The 15,505-nt window shown below is 50.0% G+C and overlaps 1 pseudogene; it reads right to left on the minus strand.

The window, feature by feature from the left end:
- Positions 1 to 1,688: 1,688 nt before the first annotated feature.
- Positions 1,689 to 15,218, minus strand: LOC143389795 (lysophosphatidic acid phosphatase type 6-like; annotated as a pseudogene).
- Positions 15,219 to 15,505: the final 287 nt, after the last annotated feature.

Raw genomic sequence — 15,505 nt, forward strand, 5'->3', positions numbered from 1 at the left:
CTCGGGCTTCCCTTGCAAAATACCCCACTCAGAGTCCAACCAATTTTGAGGGCCCTAGGATTCCAAAGAACTGGTTCAAGAAACCAGTCATAGGAAAGTCAGTCTTTGCTTGCAGCCACAGGTGGGAGGCAGCTGGGCTGGCTTACCTGTGTATTCAGTGTGGTCCTGGGGGGTTGGACTCCTCATACCTTGCAAGAGGTGAAGTCCAAGAATTTAATTTTTTTTTTTAACATGGGAAGCAGCCCCCAGCGCACAGCTGTGTGCAGGCTGCCATCTTCCTTTCTCCAGTGGCCAGAGCAGGGTAGAAGGCAGAATGGCTCACAAGTCCCAGTGGTGTCTGGCTCCAATTAATTCATGTTAAAGGTGAGTTTCAGTTTCAAGATTTTATGTATTTGTTTACTATAGAAAAGGTCTTTCTGTAAAATCTTCTGGGACCATGCGTCTACTTCTGATCTTCACCAAGCTTCCAGGGCTTTCATTTCCTCACTTCCCATTTAGGGACTCCGCAGCCACCCTGTGAGGACCTCTCCTGAAGACTCTGCCTGTCCCCAGGAGTCCGTCTGTGACCTGAGAATGTGCTTCACCGGCTCTGGTTTGGCTGCTCAGTTCTCAGTGTCAAGTGTGATCGGGGGCTGGGCCCAGCACCTTCTAGGACGGGGTCATCACCATTACATTCAGTCAAAATGTATTAGTTACAGGGGATGGAGGACTGCTGTGATTTATTTTGTTCTCCAAATTACAAAGTCTCCTAGTCTTTGAGCTATTAAAAAGTTTCATACACACACAGATTTATTTATACAAGTATATATGAACATTTAATTGAGTAAAATGTGAAAATAATTAAATGACAGTTTTGAAATGTCAACCCACTGCATGGAGTTACACTCCATGTTTGTATAAACATATCAAAATATACTCTACTGTCATGTAAAACAAGAAATAGCAAATAAGATTTTTGTTTTTTGGAAAGTCAGTGCAGTCAGGGCCTCTGAGGCCGCACGCTGGGCAAACCCTTGGAATGTCAGCCGCCCCGTCTTCCTCAGGACCCTCCTCTACTGCCCACTCCCACATTAAGCCACTAATTCTGAGGATAAGCCGAATGCTCTTATTCTAACAGAAAAAAGAGGCTTGTGACATTTGTAAGAGGGAAGCCTTTCCTTTTGGTGGCCAAGAAGCAGGCCTTCTACCAACAGCATCCCCACTAGCAGGAAGAGAAAGAGCAAACACAGGCCTGTCCGTCAGAGGGCTGGTCCGAGTCCTGGCTCTGGCACGCACTAGCTCAGCTCAGGCAGGGCTGCCGACTCTCAGCCCCAGCTTCTCACCCACCTGACGGTGAGAAGATGACACTCACGTGTAAAGTGTAACATGATGAAGAAAGTGAGAAATACATTCTTCCATCAGCTTCCACACCTCCCACTAAATCTTTTGAACCTTGGAACACAAGGAAAAAGGGAATGCTGAGACACTCAGCATGTGGTGCTCTATATTCTTTGCAACACAGGGTGGAGGCACCGGGTCACCAGCCCGGATCAGAAGCATAAGGACCTGGGAAGGCCGTAGAGCAGGGGCTCTGTCTCCCAGGCCACGGTGGTGCCAGCAGATGGTGTGAGCAGGCCTGAAGGGCCTCCTTCCCACACACTCGGAGGTCTGACCAAGCATGACTCTGGGCCAGCAGCTGCACAGGCCACTCACCTGTCTTCCCGCTGTAGGACGTACAAGGCCATGTCCATGGCCCTCTGCTCAACCACCTGGGTGAATCTCTGCAGGGTGGGGCAGCTCGAGAGGCTGTGTACCTGAAAGACCACAGGCAGGACTTCAGATCACAGCTTCTACCCCCAACCTGGCAGCTGCTCGGCTCCCACCCAGGCTGCAAGGACCTGTCTTCTGGGAAGGGGCTAAATAGCTCAAAACGCCATGACCCCAGGTCCTTCCAAAGCCATGCACTCCTGGTGGGTTGAAGAGCCAGAATCGAAAAGATTTCCTCCATTTCTGATGGCTCCCAACCACTCCACATTTTTTAAAATTTTTATTTAAGTTAAAAAAAGAATAAAACACCAAGGCAAGGGATTCACAAATTTCCACTTGACTTTCATTTTCCCTAAAATGCTTTCTGAAGATCTGCCATACAAATGCTCTACACGATCTCTCGCCCATGACCTCAGACCACTGCACCTAAGCACAGGTGCGTTTGTGCCTCTGCGGCATGAGGTCATTTTCACAAGAGAAGGAAGGAGGCTCCTACGCTGCCACAGTGTCCAACTTCTGAATCTAGAGAGATATTTCCCATGTGTGATCTTCTTTATGTATTCATTATACAAAAGAGGTCCTATGGCTAGATTAGTTTGAGGAAAACAGACTTAAAGATTAACTGGAAAAAAAGATTAGCTGGAGGCCGGACCGCGGTGGTGCACTCCTATAATCCCAGCGGCTCAGGAGGCTGAGACAGGAGGATCGTGAGTTCAAAGCCAGCCTCAGCAATGGGAGGCACTAAGCAACTCAGTGAAACTGTGTTTCTAAATAAAATATAGAAAATAGGGCTGGGGATGTGGCTTAGTTCAATCCCCGGTAATCCCCCCACCCTGAAAAAACAAAAGATGAACCAGAGTTCTTGTGTGTGTGTGTGTGTTGCTAGGGACTGAACCCAGGACAGCAGGGCCTTGTGCATGAGTGGCAAGCACTCTACCAAAGGAGCTCTACCTCCAGCCCCAGAGTTCTTTACTATGGGCTTCTCAGATTTTTAATATGATGATATGCATATACTCTTCAAAAAATGTAGAATAAATAAGGACCCAAAAGTTTTAGATCCTAGCAGATACTGACTGAATGTAAAATTCACATGTAAAAATTGAGCACCCTGGGCTGGGGTTGTGGCTCAGCGCGTCTAGCATGCGCAGGGATGTGGGTTCAATCTTCAGCCCCACATAAAAATAATTAAATAAAATAAATGTGTTATTAAAAAAAAATTGAGCACGCCTCCCTACCCACAATCCTCCCTAGTCATCACCCACTCGACCCCTACTCTATCAAACACACACACACACACACCCCAGGTATTCTAAACAAATTTCAAGAAACTGATCTAAAGCTGGATATCTGTACTTCTGACTGATCTAGAGCTGGATGTCCATACTCCTGACTGATCTAGGGCTGGAAGTCCAAACTCCTAACTGATCTAGTGCTGGATGTCTGTATTCTTAACTGATCTAGAGTTGGATATCTGTACCCCTGAATAATCAAGAGCTGGATGTCTATATTCCTGACTTATCTAGAGCTGGATGTCTATACTCCTAACTGATCTAGGGTTGGATGCCCGTACTCCTGACTGATCTAGGGCTGGACGTCCCGTCTGTACTCCTGACTGATCAAGAGCTGGATGTCCATACTCCTGACTGATCCAGGGTTGGATGTCTATATTCCTGGCTGATCTAGAGCTTGATGTCTATATTCCTGACTGATCTAGAGCTGGATGTCCATACTCCTGACTGATCTAGGGTTGGATGTCTATATTCCTGACTGATCTAGAGCAGGATGTCTGCACTCCTGGCTGATCTAGAGCTTGATGTCTATATTCCTGACTGATCAAGAGCTAGATGTCCATACTCCTGACTGATCTAGGGTTGGATGTCTACATTCCTGACTGATCTAGAGCAGGATGTCTGCACTCCTGGCTGATCTAGAGCTTGATGTCTATATTCCTGACTGATCTAGAGCTGGATGTCTGCACTCCTGGCTGACCTAGAGCTGGATGTCTGCACTCCTGGCTGATCCAGAGCAGGATGTCTACACTCCTGGCTGATCTAGAGCAGGATGTCTGCACTCCTGGCTGATCTAGAGCTGGATGTCTATATTCCAGACTGATCTAGAGCTGGATGTCTGCACTCCTACCTGGGTGAGGAGTCCATGACTATTCCCGTCCCCTCCTCATTGCTCCCTCTCCCTCAGCCCCCACATCCACTCCACCTGTAAGCCTCACCACAGTGGCCTACACACCAGAGGGCCTCCACCCACTTCTCCCCACCTAGTTCCAAGTCAGGAGCCTGTTCATCCAAGTGCCTGCCCCATGGTCACCAAACCCCAAGGTTCAGGGAAAACTGTCATCCCACCTGTTAGCAGCCATATTGTCTAAGAGAATGAAGAAGTCCACTTCGATGCTACTGTCGAGGCCCATCCCTTCCTTCACCTCTTTCAAATCCTCTGAGATCTGTGACTGCGAAGTAGCAGCCTCCTTCCGGCCTCTGCCAAAGCAATTTTAAAAATATTTTTTACATCATCTTTATGTTGTATAGCAATCAAGAGTTTACTAAATGTGTGTTGCTCAACCTTTTGAGATCTCCTTCAATCCTCACAAATAGCCAGTGGAGCTAGCTGCATTATTCCCATTTTATAGATGAGGAAATTAAGATTCCACGAGGTCAAGTGATTTATAAAAGTTAGCAAGGATCAGGAGTAAAATTAAGGTCAAACTTTCCAAGTCCTACTCTAGATTCCTATCGTGCCCACCACCATGCACAGCCCAGGTCTGTCTGGAGACAGCACTCTCTCTCTCTTCTATGAACACATCTCATATCACTTTGGTGCAGCTCAGAATGGCTGAGGACTAAAAGGGTCATCCGCCCAAACCAACGGACCTGCGTGGCAGCACACCAGCAGGGACAAGGAGGGCAGTCTGTCTTCTTGGGCCAGTACACCTGGATTCGCAGGCTGATGACCGGCTCACTCACTACCTTATCCACCCACTCCAGAGACGGAGTGTAAAGTCCGAATGGGGAAAAGGCCTGTTCACGACTGTACACCACCTCCAGACTCCCTGCACCTCCGCTGTGAGCCTGCGGCCACGAGTAAGAGCTCCTGCACTCCCTCGGCAGTGGCAGCAGGAGGCAGCCACGAGGGTGGGTCTGGGCAAAGCCTCAGGGCAGGCAGGTCTGCCAGCCAAGGTGGGGAGGGGCACCCTCCACTAGGCAGTTACCTGATCCTCTGCCTCAGGTTCTGGCAGCTTTGGTAGTTGGGGTATAACACTTCCGAGTCTGCCTCAACAGTGTGGATGACGACAGGTCCTGGGAGGAATGGGGTGCACAGGCAGGAAGAGGCTTCACTGGGTTCTTCCCAAGCCCCACTTCCTCCTCCTCCTCTTTGTCCACCACAGAGATGGAGCACAAGGTCTCCTTAAGGAGAGCAAAGGCCCCAGCACACACCGGCCCTGCTGAGTGTTCCCACGGCCCGAGCATCGCACAAAGCAGGCAGCAGCCTTGTTCTGCCCAGCACATGCCCTCCTACGGGGCCATGAACAGACCAGAGGGGAATGGACTGCCCCCACCCTGTCCCACCTCAGGCATTCTGAGGAACACCCTTCAAGGTCTAGAGTTGAGTGAAGGTCTGAGTGAAGCATTCTCCTTGATTTTCTTATCCCACACTCCCCTGTCTCATCCCCAACACTCCTTGCCTTCAAGCCCTGCCAGCAACTAAGCATCCTAATGAAGAATGGGCTATCCCTAATTTGATCAGAACTAGGTTATTTTCTTCCCAAAGTTCAATCTCATAGGCCAATATGGCAACTTATCACATAACAATCTGAAAGGTGGCCACAAAGCCATAAATCTCCTCAGGCTGGAGTCCTGCACAAAATAAAAGTCAGCCTTCTAGAAGAATTGCTAGGAACCAAAGATCAGACCACAGTGTTCCTATACCTAGCTGCTGCTCAGAGATCACTAGCTCTTTTTCCCTCTGGCAATGCCTGGAGGTATCCTAACACCCTGCCAGAAGCAGCAGAGTCCTGTGGCGGCTCTTTTTTTCCCACAGCCCAGGCCCAAGGGCAAAAGGAACATCTCCCATCAGCAGCAATCTGGAATTCACTGCGGTCAGTCCACACGGCAAGTAGGTGAGCCCGAGTCCCAAGGAGCTCTTTATTCTCCGATTACTGATGACCGGAACCCCAGGTTTTTAAAAGCAGCCATGGTAGCTTTACTAGAACATGAGAATCCAAACACACTTCGTTGGTCTCCACAGAAGGAAACCCCACTGAAGGCCTGTCAGTTAGGTCTTGAGTCCGTAACTAACCCACAGGGCTGCCTTGGGAAGCCACTTTCTTTCTCTAGGGCTCATGTGCAATCCCAGGGGTGGAACCCTATCAGTGATCTCGGGAACCTCGCCCACCACTATGTCCAACAGTAACAGTGCTGATACCTGCAAGGTGGTGGTTCAAAGCCAGAGTCTATCTGCATGTCCCATGCCCCCTCCTTTCCTATAGTCCCTTGACCTCTGAAGAATCCTGGGCTTCTGCATGTACAAAAACTCAAAAAATGATCTACATGCACATATCCCTGGATAAGTAGTTGAACCTATAGGTGACAGCATGGTTTTCGATACCAGACTGTTTGAATTCCACCATTTACCGTTTAGTGTGCCTGGGCAGGTCATTTAGCCCCTCTTAGTTCTCTTATTTGTAAAATGGAAAATGGTACCTTCCTCATAGGGTTATAAAAAGACTTAAACAATATATGTGAAGTCCTTAGAATACCGTTTGGTATATACCAAGTCTTTAGTGCTAGGATTTTAAAAACTGATAATAATCTAGTATAACACGGATGGCACTACAGAGTATTATACCATCTGGAGTCTGCTGCTGTATTGGCACCTTAGAACTACAGTTTACAGTAAAAAGACACTCTAAATAGCTACTCAAATATGAACTGAGCCAAGGACTGGCCAAATGGGGCCATCCAGCAGTCTCTAGCTTCCTCCCAGCCTGCGTCTCCACAGTTCTCACGGAGCTCCCTGGGGCTTCTCGAAGATTTCCTTCCTAAAGCAAAACCCAGTGTCGCACCACTTCCATTCATGGTGGCACCTTCTGAGGTTCTTTGGCTCATTCAACTCCCTTGATGCTGGGGAGAGCACAGAAGTAGCTCTAACAGGAGTCAAACTGAAGTCCCCATCTCTCTGAGTCCCATGCATACAACCTCTACCCAGGAAGCCACACAAGAGACATGTAAGGACCCACAGAATTCCCTGCTGGAACCCTGGGGCATCCCCAATTTGTGACCTGCCTGAAGAGAAGGGGTCACCTAAAGACATCTTTCCTCCTTTGTCACGCCTCTGGTGTTTCCAGGAAGAGGGAATTTGCCCTTCTGAAGCTGAGCAAGTGAGGACTTCAGATCAGGCCCTGTGGGTGATTCTTAAGCTCTGGGCTCTCCAGGAGGGAGGAAGAGCTGCTCTGTTTGCTTTCTGTTGGCGATACACATCTGTGCTTAGCAGCCAACTGCAGCAAGAAACCAGCCGCAGCACCCAACCCAGCTAGGGATAAGGCAGGCTCCTCTGGCCTGAAGTTCCTATTCTGTTACACATTTTTAAAAGTTCAATGAATGTTTTGTTTCTATTTGAGATACTGCTAAAGAAGCTAAAGAAAAGAACAATAACCTTTGCCTTATGGCACCCTTTACTATTTTAATTCTGATGAGGTAATGATGCTCTGCAGACGCTCTGCAGACCAGGGATTCAAGTAAGTCTGAATCAATAACAAATGATAAAATGCAGCCACCTTTTCTGGGGGGGTGGGGGGGTCAGGGGTACTCGACTACTGAGCCACCACCCAGCCCTACTCTGTATTTCGTTTAGAGACAGGTCTCACTGGGTTGCTTAGGGCTTTGCTAAATTGCTAAGGCTGGCTTTGAACTTGTGATCCTCCTGCTTCAACCCCCCTCCCCCAGATACTGGGATTACAGGACTGTGCCACCGTGCCCAGCCAAAAATGCAGCCTCCTTTGATGGCCAAGGACCCTAGATATATGGGATCCATGAGGGGAAAAAATGCAGTCCTTGGGAGTAAAAAGTTGGGGAATTTCTGACCGCAGCCATACACAGGTTTATCGTCAAAACTCAACTAGGAAACGCAGCTAATGCTTGGGTCTTACTGTGAATCAGCACTCTTCTGCCCTCCTCTCCCTTAGCAGGTCACTACTGTCCCCGGGATGCAGCCAGCACGGCCCTGGGCAGCCTGTGCAGATGCCTGGGAGGAGAGGCCAGAGCAGGAGGCACACTGGAGCCACTCCTGACAGGTCAGGCTGAAGCTGCAGCACACGGCAGGCAGCAAGGACCCTGAGGACAGGCACACCCGAGGCCACATGTGCAGAAGAGAGATGGGGAAACGGACACAGAGAGGGACTCTGGGAGGCCGCTCCTCAAGGGCCAGGGGCTGGCTTGTAGATCCCACAGACAGACCTTCTTTCTGACGTTGGAAAAGCCCAGCCAGCAAACATCGAGTGGACTCCAGATTCCAATGCATTTTGGTGGAGCGAACACTGGAAAAAACAGAAAGGCAGAGACGCGCGGGAAGGAAGGCTGAGTCATACACTGCACCACGAGCAGCTGCAGTCTCCGGACACCCAGGGCCCTGAGCTCAGGAAGACGCTTCGCTGCTGCTCGGTGGGATGGCTGCCCCCAGAGGACGCACAGGCCAATGAACGCGACCTCCAGTCACTACTGCTCTCAGGACCACTGCATCAGACAACTCTCCCCCAAACCTCTCTGGGAGAAGACAGGAGCCCCTGGGGTGTCTGACCCCTCACACTCAAGACCTCACTCAGTGCCACATCTCCTCTTCTAATGACTCACAAGACCTCCTGTAGGTGGAAAGTCGGCGAAAGGAAGGGGACGTCTTTGACATAGTTCTTCCTCAGCCTCTCCCCCAGGGCAAACATCTGCTGCATGCCCACCGTGGTCAGCTGCCCAGCCAGCATGCCCCCCTGAGGTGGGGAAGAAAGAGAATCAGACACCTTCCAGCTGATCTCACCCAGAGACCCACTGAAACTCGCAGTGGCCCAGAGCAGGACGCATGCTCACCTTCAAGGTAGTCCTGCTGTACTGAGAGTCATAAGGAGAATGTGGTTTCGGGCCACCAGCTCGGTGACTGTGTGATCAAACTGAGTTTGGGGTGGGACTTCTAATAGCTGGGGGTTCCACTCTACCTGTTGTGATCATAAAAAACAAGATTTTTTTTTAAAAGTTTCTTGAAACTCACAGCATTAACATCTGGTGGTCGCATGGAACATTAGGCAGAATCACTCGGACATTAGGCTAAAGATCTTCCCGTGGGAGGAAAAGGGAGAAACGACCGATTTAGGATTCCAGGTGTTCTTGGCCCAGGTCCTATGAGTGCTGCACTAATACTGTCAGGAGCTACTCTGGCCCTGAGCCCAGGCTGAAGGGGAGAGATGGCCAGTGCTGGCGGCAGGTGCTTGGCATGCATGAGCATGGCCTTAGTGACCATGCCTGGGAAATCTCCAGGGAACCTGGACCCCCACGTAGCACACCACACATGCTGTGTCCCTTGTTATCAGTTCCTGCTATCCAATTTCTGAAATAAACAGCTGCCACCAGGAAGCCTTGGCTGCTCCCCACCTCCCTTTATTCCCTGCAGTCTGGCACTTGCTCCCGCTGTCCTGCAATGGCTCCCAGACATCCCAAGTGGCCACAATCCCCAGCTCCAGCTGTCGGTGACTCTCGCAGCCAGGAGTGCACCTCCACACAACCTCGCAACCTCAGCTGTCCTTTCCAGTGCAACCACACCCTCCCAGGCCCAGGACTCCAACTTGTGACTCCCTGCCACACACCATCCCTGCAGCCCTGCTGGCCATTACAAAGTCACTCTGAATGCTCCTGCTGTGACCGCACATCAGAGTAGACCTTACTACCTCCTCCTTCCTTTTTCACAGTTGATCATCGCTCCTTCTCCTCAGTTCTGAGCCTGGCTTGCATAGCATGGCCCAACCTCTTCTCAGCACCCCCTCAGGACTTCTCCCCTGCCCTACACACTACCTCTCCAGCCCCACAACTGTTTCCTTCAGCGCCATCTTCATACCTCCTAGTTTTTCAATGTATGTTCCTAGAATTTTCTTTCCTGTCATCTGAGAAGACTCCTTCGTTCCGTAAGACTCAACAAGCCTGACCATGGCTCTGAACTTCTATAGCAATACTGGTGGCTCTCTCTGGTAACCTTTACATACTGTTCTAGGAGAGTTCCTTTACTGGTCTGTCCTGTTCAGTAGATTCAGCTTCCTGAGAACAGAGACTCGGTCATTTATTGACCTTTGTATTCTGAAATCCTAAGAAGGGCGTAGCACACCATACATGCAATTAATAACTCTGACCATCTGCCAGATCCTGTGGAAGATATCAAGCTTGAGATAATTTGGCCCTGCCTTTCCCTGATTTTCAGATTAATAGAGGAAGCAAACTCTGAATCTAAATGACATAATAAAAGGGAATATGTGCTATAAGAAACCAGATGAAGTCCATTGTAGTTCAAGGTAAAACAGACATTCTCTTCTGCTTGAGGATTCAGGGAATATTTCACAGAACGGATCATATGTGAAATGAACAGAATTTAGACAAGCAACAACTGGGACTTGGGAGTTCGAAGCAGGTAAGAAGAAATGGTGGCATTCAGGATTCCAAAAACAGCTAGAAAATTGGAGCAAAGTAGAGATACTAAAGAATGTGTATACAAAGAAGTAGTCTAGTTTGTCTCAAACTGGGAATGGTTTTCAAGCCTTTTAATTAGCAAATGCCAAGAAAAGCTGAATATTCAATTTGTACATGTAAATGCAAAAACTGGAGTTTCTCCAGCTGCAGTAGGAATAAGAACCCAGAGCCCCAGGCAGCCAGCCCGTGGCCCACAGCTCCAGAGTAGTTCAAAAGTCACGGGTATAATACTATTGGACTGGGAAGACCAATGCAGGAAAGTCAAGTTTATGATGTCTGCCATAGTCTACATGAGTACTGTTGGTCACCTCTTCACTGCTATGACCAAAAGGCCTAAAGAGAACAATCTAGAGAAGGAAAGGTCTATGTGGGACTCACAGGTGCAGAGGTTCAGTCCATGATCGGTTGGCTCCATTCCTCTGGCCAAGGTGAGGCAGACCAGGGTGGTGGAAGGGTGTGGTGGAGCAAAGCTGCTCAATGCTGGCAGCCAAGAAGCAGAGAAGACAAGGCACCAGAGACAGAATGCAAACCCCAAAGCATGCTGCTAGTGACCTACTGCCTCACCTGCCAGTCAGCACCCAGCACAGCAGCCCCCACCCCGAATCGCCAATCCATGCAACGGACTGATCCACTGATCATGTCACCATGCTCATAATACAATCATTTTACCTCTGAATATTCCTGCCTTGTCTCACCCATGAGATTTCAGGAGATACCTCAGTCCAAACAATAAAAGGATCCAAGATTTCACCTAAGGCAGCAAGAACAGAGGAAGTAAATGTGAGACATCTGAATTAGTAGGTAAAAGTTTTATTTTGTGGCTGGGTTGGCAGTAACTAAGGAAAAAGAAAGGAAAACTACTACTTTGATTTTGAGCCTGTGTACCTAATGTGGAAAGGGTAGAGGAGGTACTCCCTGACTAACACTAAGACAGAAGAAAGCGGGGAAACTGCATTCACTTTTGGTCACTTAAAAGTTTGAGTGAAGTCCTCTGTGCTCCCAGTACTCTTGGCATAACCCCGTCATTGAAATGTTCTGTCTCTCTCCATCACTACACTGAAAACTGACATGAAATCACCCTTCTCCAGGTCAGAGACCTAAGTCCACAGGGCCATTCAGCTTCACTGAGAAGGCTCTCTGCTTAGCCGCCTTTGTGGTTCCCAAGAGACAAGTCCTGCAGTGCAGGTCACACCAAGTCTATAGCCCACATTTTCAGAGGATCAACATGGTTTCATATATGGTGTCCATCCCACATACACACTCTCATCCTCTTTCCTCTTCTTAACTTAATGATAAAGACTGACTTGATAAATCTCCTTATATTTATACCCCATTTCCAAAAAGAAACAGACGACAGCAATATCTAAAATCTGGTAAGACAACCAAGTCAAAGTAGGTAAGAGACAAAACCAAATAAGCATAGGGGCAAAAACAGATGCAGTAATAAGGTTACCAAAAATGCATCTATCAAAAATCCATACACCTATCATAGGTGGACCACAAGTTTGGCACCAACTTTCTGGCTTTTATATAAAAGGAGAAATTTGATCAGCTAGACAAGTTTAAAGATAAAAGCAAGCAAACTGTTCAGGAGAAGTACACCATATCTAATGCTAACAGACAAATTCCTCCCAAGGGTCCTCATAAAGAGGAGAGAGTAATATAATGAACATCTTTTCAGTAGTCACAGCAATGAGTTCTGTGGGGTTGTTTCTCCCAATTCCCTCAACACAGAAAGAGAACATCTCACCAAAGCACATTTCAGTGAAGCCAATTCTATACTGGGAGGATATGCTAAATTCCAAGTAAGAGAAAAAATTTTGCAAACAAAAAACTTCCAGGTGTAGATTTTTAAATAAAACCATAATTTTAAACCTGGGTTATACACTGGCATCAGCAGGACATTTTCTAAAAAGTTACTGATGCCTGAGCCCTATTCTGAACCTCCCTGGGGGGCAGGCCCTTTACTTCTTAATGATGAAGAGTCCAGACAATTCTAAAGTTTCACCAGAGAAGATCTTACAATGTCTGGGCACTTGGGCCAATTAAACCAGGATTCTGGGAGGAAGACCCAGGCATCAGTATTTTTAAAATATCCCCACTTGAGTTCAATATCCTACTAAGGTAAAGAACCATCACTATAGAAAGATGGATGTACTGGCCTGGCACATTCTTCAGGTGCTGCATAAAACCCAAAATACCTTAACAATGAAGCTAGGGGAGGGTGAACTGTCTTTAATGAAAACAGAAGAACCTGCCTGGTGGTCATCCTGCCACTGTCTACAGGGGAACTAGGGAAACCTAAAATGAGAGTCAAATCTATTCTTTTGAAAGTATACTAGGATCTACTGTAATGATCAGGAAAACAGCTAATTATGTTCCATAATTTTATTTCCAAGGCACATACTTTTATCAAGATAGGCTAAACAAGTAGTTATTTAAGCCCTAAAAAAACCACTCATATTTTAAACAAGACTACTTTCTAAGGATTTGTAAAATAACTGAAATGACCTGTCACATGTGTTTATCTATAAACCAATGAGAAATCAGTAAACATGTACCAAAAGAAATTTTAGTTTTTGAATGGCTGCTACATGGTCCCACCTAAATATAATTAATATCAGAACTAGGAAGATAGAAAATCACAATCACCTGTCTATTAAATGGGGTATTGAAAAGAAAACCTGGGCAAGGCCTTCCAGAAGCAAGTTATAGAGGGCTGACGACATTCACTTGTGGACATTCACTGATGACATTCACTTGAAAGAGGGTGGTTTCCACCCCTGGCTTTTATGCACATATTTTATTCTAGATTACCAAACAGTTTTAAAGCATCTACCTACAGTCTGCAGGTATGATCTGGTAGGAGAGGTACTGTGTCTTCTCTTATTGCAAAACGAGGCCATGGACTATGATGTTCTGCATTTTGTAGTTAGAGATGATGGATGAAGCTGGTGTGCTAAGCAATAAGGACCCCCTCTTCCAGAAAGGCATAAGACACCCATCACACACCCACTGGCTCAGGAGAAATCTCTAAAAGAAACTAAATCTTTTTACAGGGCTTCGGGGAATACATGCACTGTACATTCGAGGCCCAGGTCTAGACAGTCAAGCTTTATTCTTTGCTACCACTGATAACCTGTCTTTAACATGAAAAAAAAAGTGTGTGTGTGCATTCCTATCAATTACTTCCCAGCCCTCTGTAACAAGAATAAATGGGGAAAAGTGGGGGTAGAGGTTGCCCAAGAGATGGGTCATGTGTTTACAAAATGATAAGGAAATGATAAGGCCTGCTTTGAAAACTGGGTTTTAGTGTATAGTGTGAAGAGTCCAACTCTCTCGGTTTTCTCTAGAAAGCAACTATGACCAGGAAGATGGACAACCTATTGATTTGTTCCAACTTCAACCTAAGCGTCCCACACTAGGCATTCCACAATTACTTGTGGGACTTGGGGACCTGTGTACAGAGAGGCTAACCACAAAAAAACATGGAATTATTTGTGGTCTAAGGCTATTTAGTCATCCTTAACCCTGCAGAGTTGAAAGCATCATACCCACAAACCGACCACAAGCCCTTCCACTAACTATAGGTCTAGAAGCCTGAAACGCAGACAGCCAGGACACAGCGAGTGTCACCACGTCTTCCTGAGACTTCTAACAGCCTCCAGCTAACCCTGAAGAGGGAGTCCTGGAACCTGTCCCAAGGCAGCCCGAGGTCCCCTTAGGCAGGTCCCTGACACAGCGCGAAGGTCCCCGACAGCACCAAGGCGGCCGTCCCGGCTCGCGACACGCCACTTTTCGGCCCTGGCGCGCCGCTGACCACTGGCCAAAGGGCCCCCAGGCGAGTCCCGGGCTCCTCCGGAGGAGCAGCGGCGCCACAGCTGGGGGCGATCCTGGAGGTCTGGGGCGTGCACCGCCAGAAGGGCCCGTCGGGGAGCTGGGGAGCCGGGGAGTGAGCGGGGAGCCGGGGAGTGGGGAGCCGGGGAGTGGGGAGCCGGGGAGAGGGGGAGCGGGAAGCCAGGGAGCCAGGGAGCCGGGGAGAGGGGGAGCGGGAAGCCGGGGAGCCAGGGAGCCGGGGAGAGGGGGAGCGGGGAGCCAGGGAGCCAGGGAGCCGGGGAGCGGGAAGCCGGGGAGAGGGGGAGCGGAGAGCGGGGAGCCGGGGAGCCAGGGAGCCAGGGAGCCGGGGAGAGGGGGAGCTGGGAGCGGGGAGCCGGGGAGCCGGGGAGAGGGGGAGCGGGGAGCCAGGGAGCCAGGGAGCCAGGGAGCCGGGGAGCGGGAAGCCAGGAAAGCCGGGGAAGCCAAGGAGCGGGGAGCCGGGGAGCGGGAAGCCAGGGAGCGGAAAGCCAGGGAGCCGGAAGCCGGGGAGCCGGGGGAGCCGGGAAGCCAGGGGAGCCGGGGGAGCCGGGGGAGCCCGGGGAGCCGGGGGAGCCGGGGAGCTGGAAGCCGGGGAGCGGGGGAGCGGGGAGCCGGGGAGCGGGGGAGCCGGGGAGCGGGTGAGCGGGGAACCGGGGAGCGGGGATCCAGGGAGCTGCTCACCTGGTCTGCGCAGGGCAGCGGCCACAGCGGGCTCCGCGCGCCATGCGGGAACACCAACTGCACCTGCTTCAGCTCCAGGTGGCCGCGCGCCTCGGGGCGCAGCTCGCCTGGGGCCGCCCGCCGCGCGCGCAGACAGCAGGCCAGCGCGGCCAGCGCGGCCAGCGCGCCAGCCGGGGCCCACAGCCGCGCGCCCAGGGCGCGAGCTGCCATGGGGCCTCCCCGAGCGCGCGGGGACCGCAAGTGAACACTCCGGCCCACCCGACGGGCCACACCTCGCCCTTGCCCTAGCCCTCGAGTTCTCAAGCCCGCTTTCCAGTCGGGTCCCTGCGCTCCTGAAGGAACAGGCCCCGGCACGAATGGCGGACACCCCACAGATGGCCGGCTCCACTGGCCACAGCTCCCAGCCCTCTCCCGCCCCAACCGTCTCTGCCGGCCCCGCAGAGGAGCACGGGAAGTGGAGTCCCCAGGCGCGCTTGGCTGGCGCCCTCAGCCAGCGG

This window comes from Callospermophilus lateralis, unplaced genomic scaffold, assembly GCF_048772815.1.
Source record: "Callospermophilus lateralis isolate mCalLat2 unplaced genomic scaffold, mCalLat2.hap1 Scaffold_65, whole genome shotgun sequence".
In the NCBI taxonomy this organism is placed as follows: Eukaryota; Metazoa; Chordata; class Mammalia; order Rodentia; family Sciuridae; genus Callospermophilus; species Callospermophilus lateralis.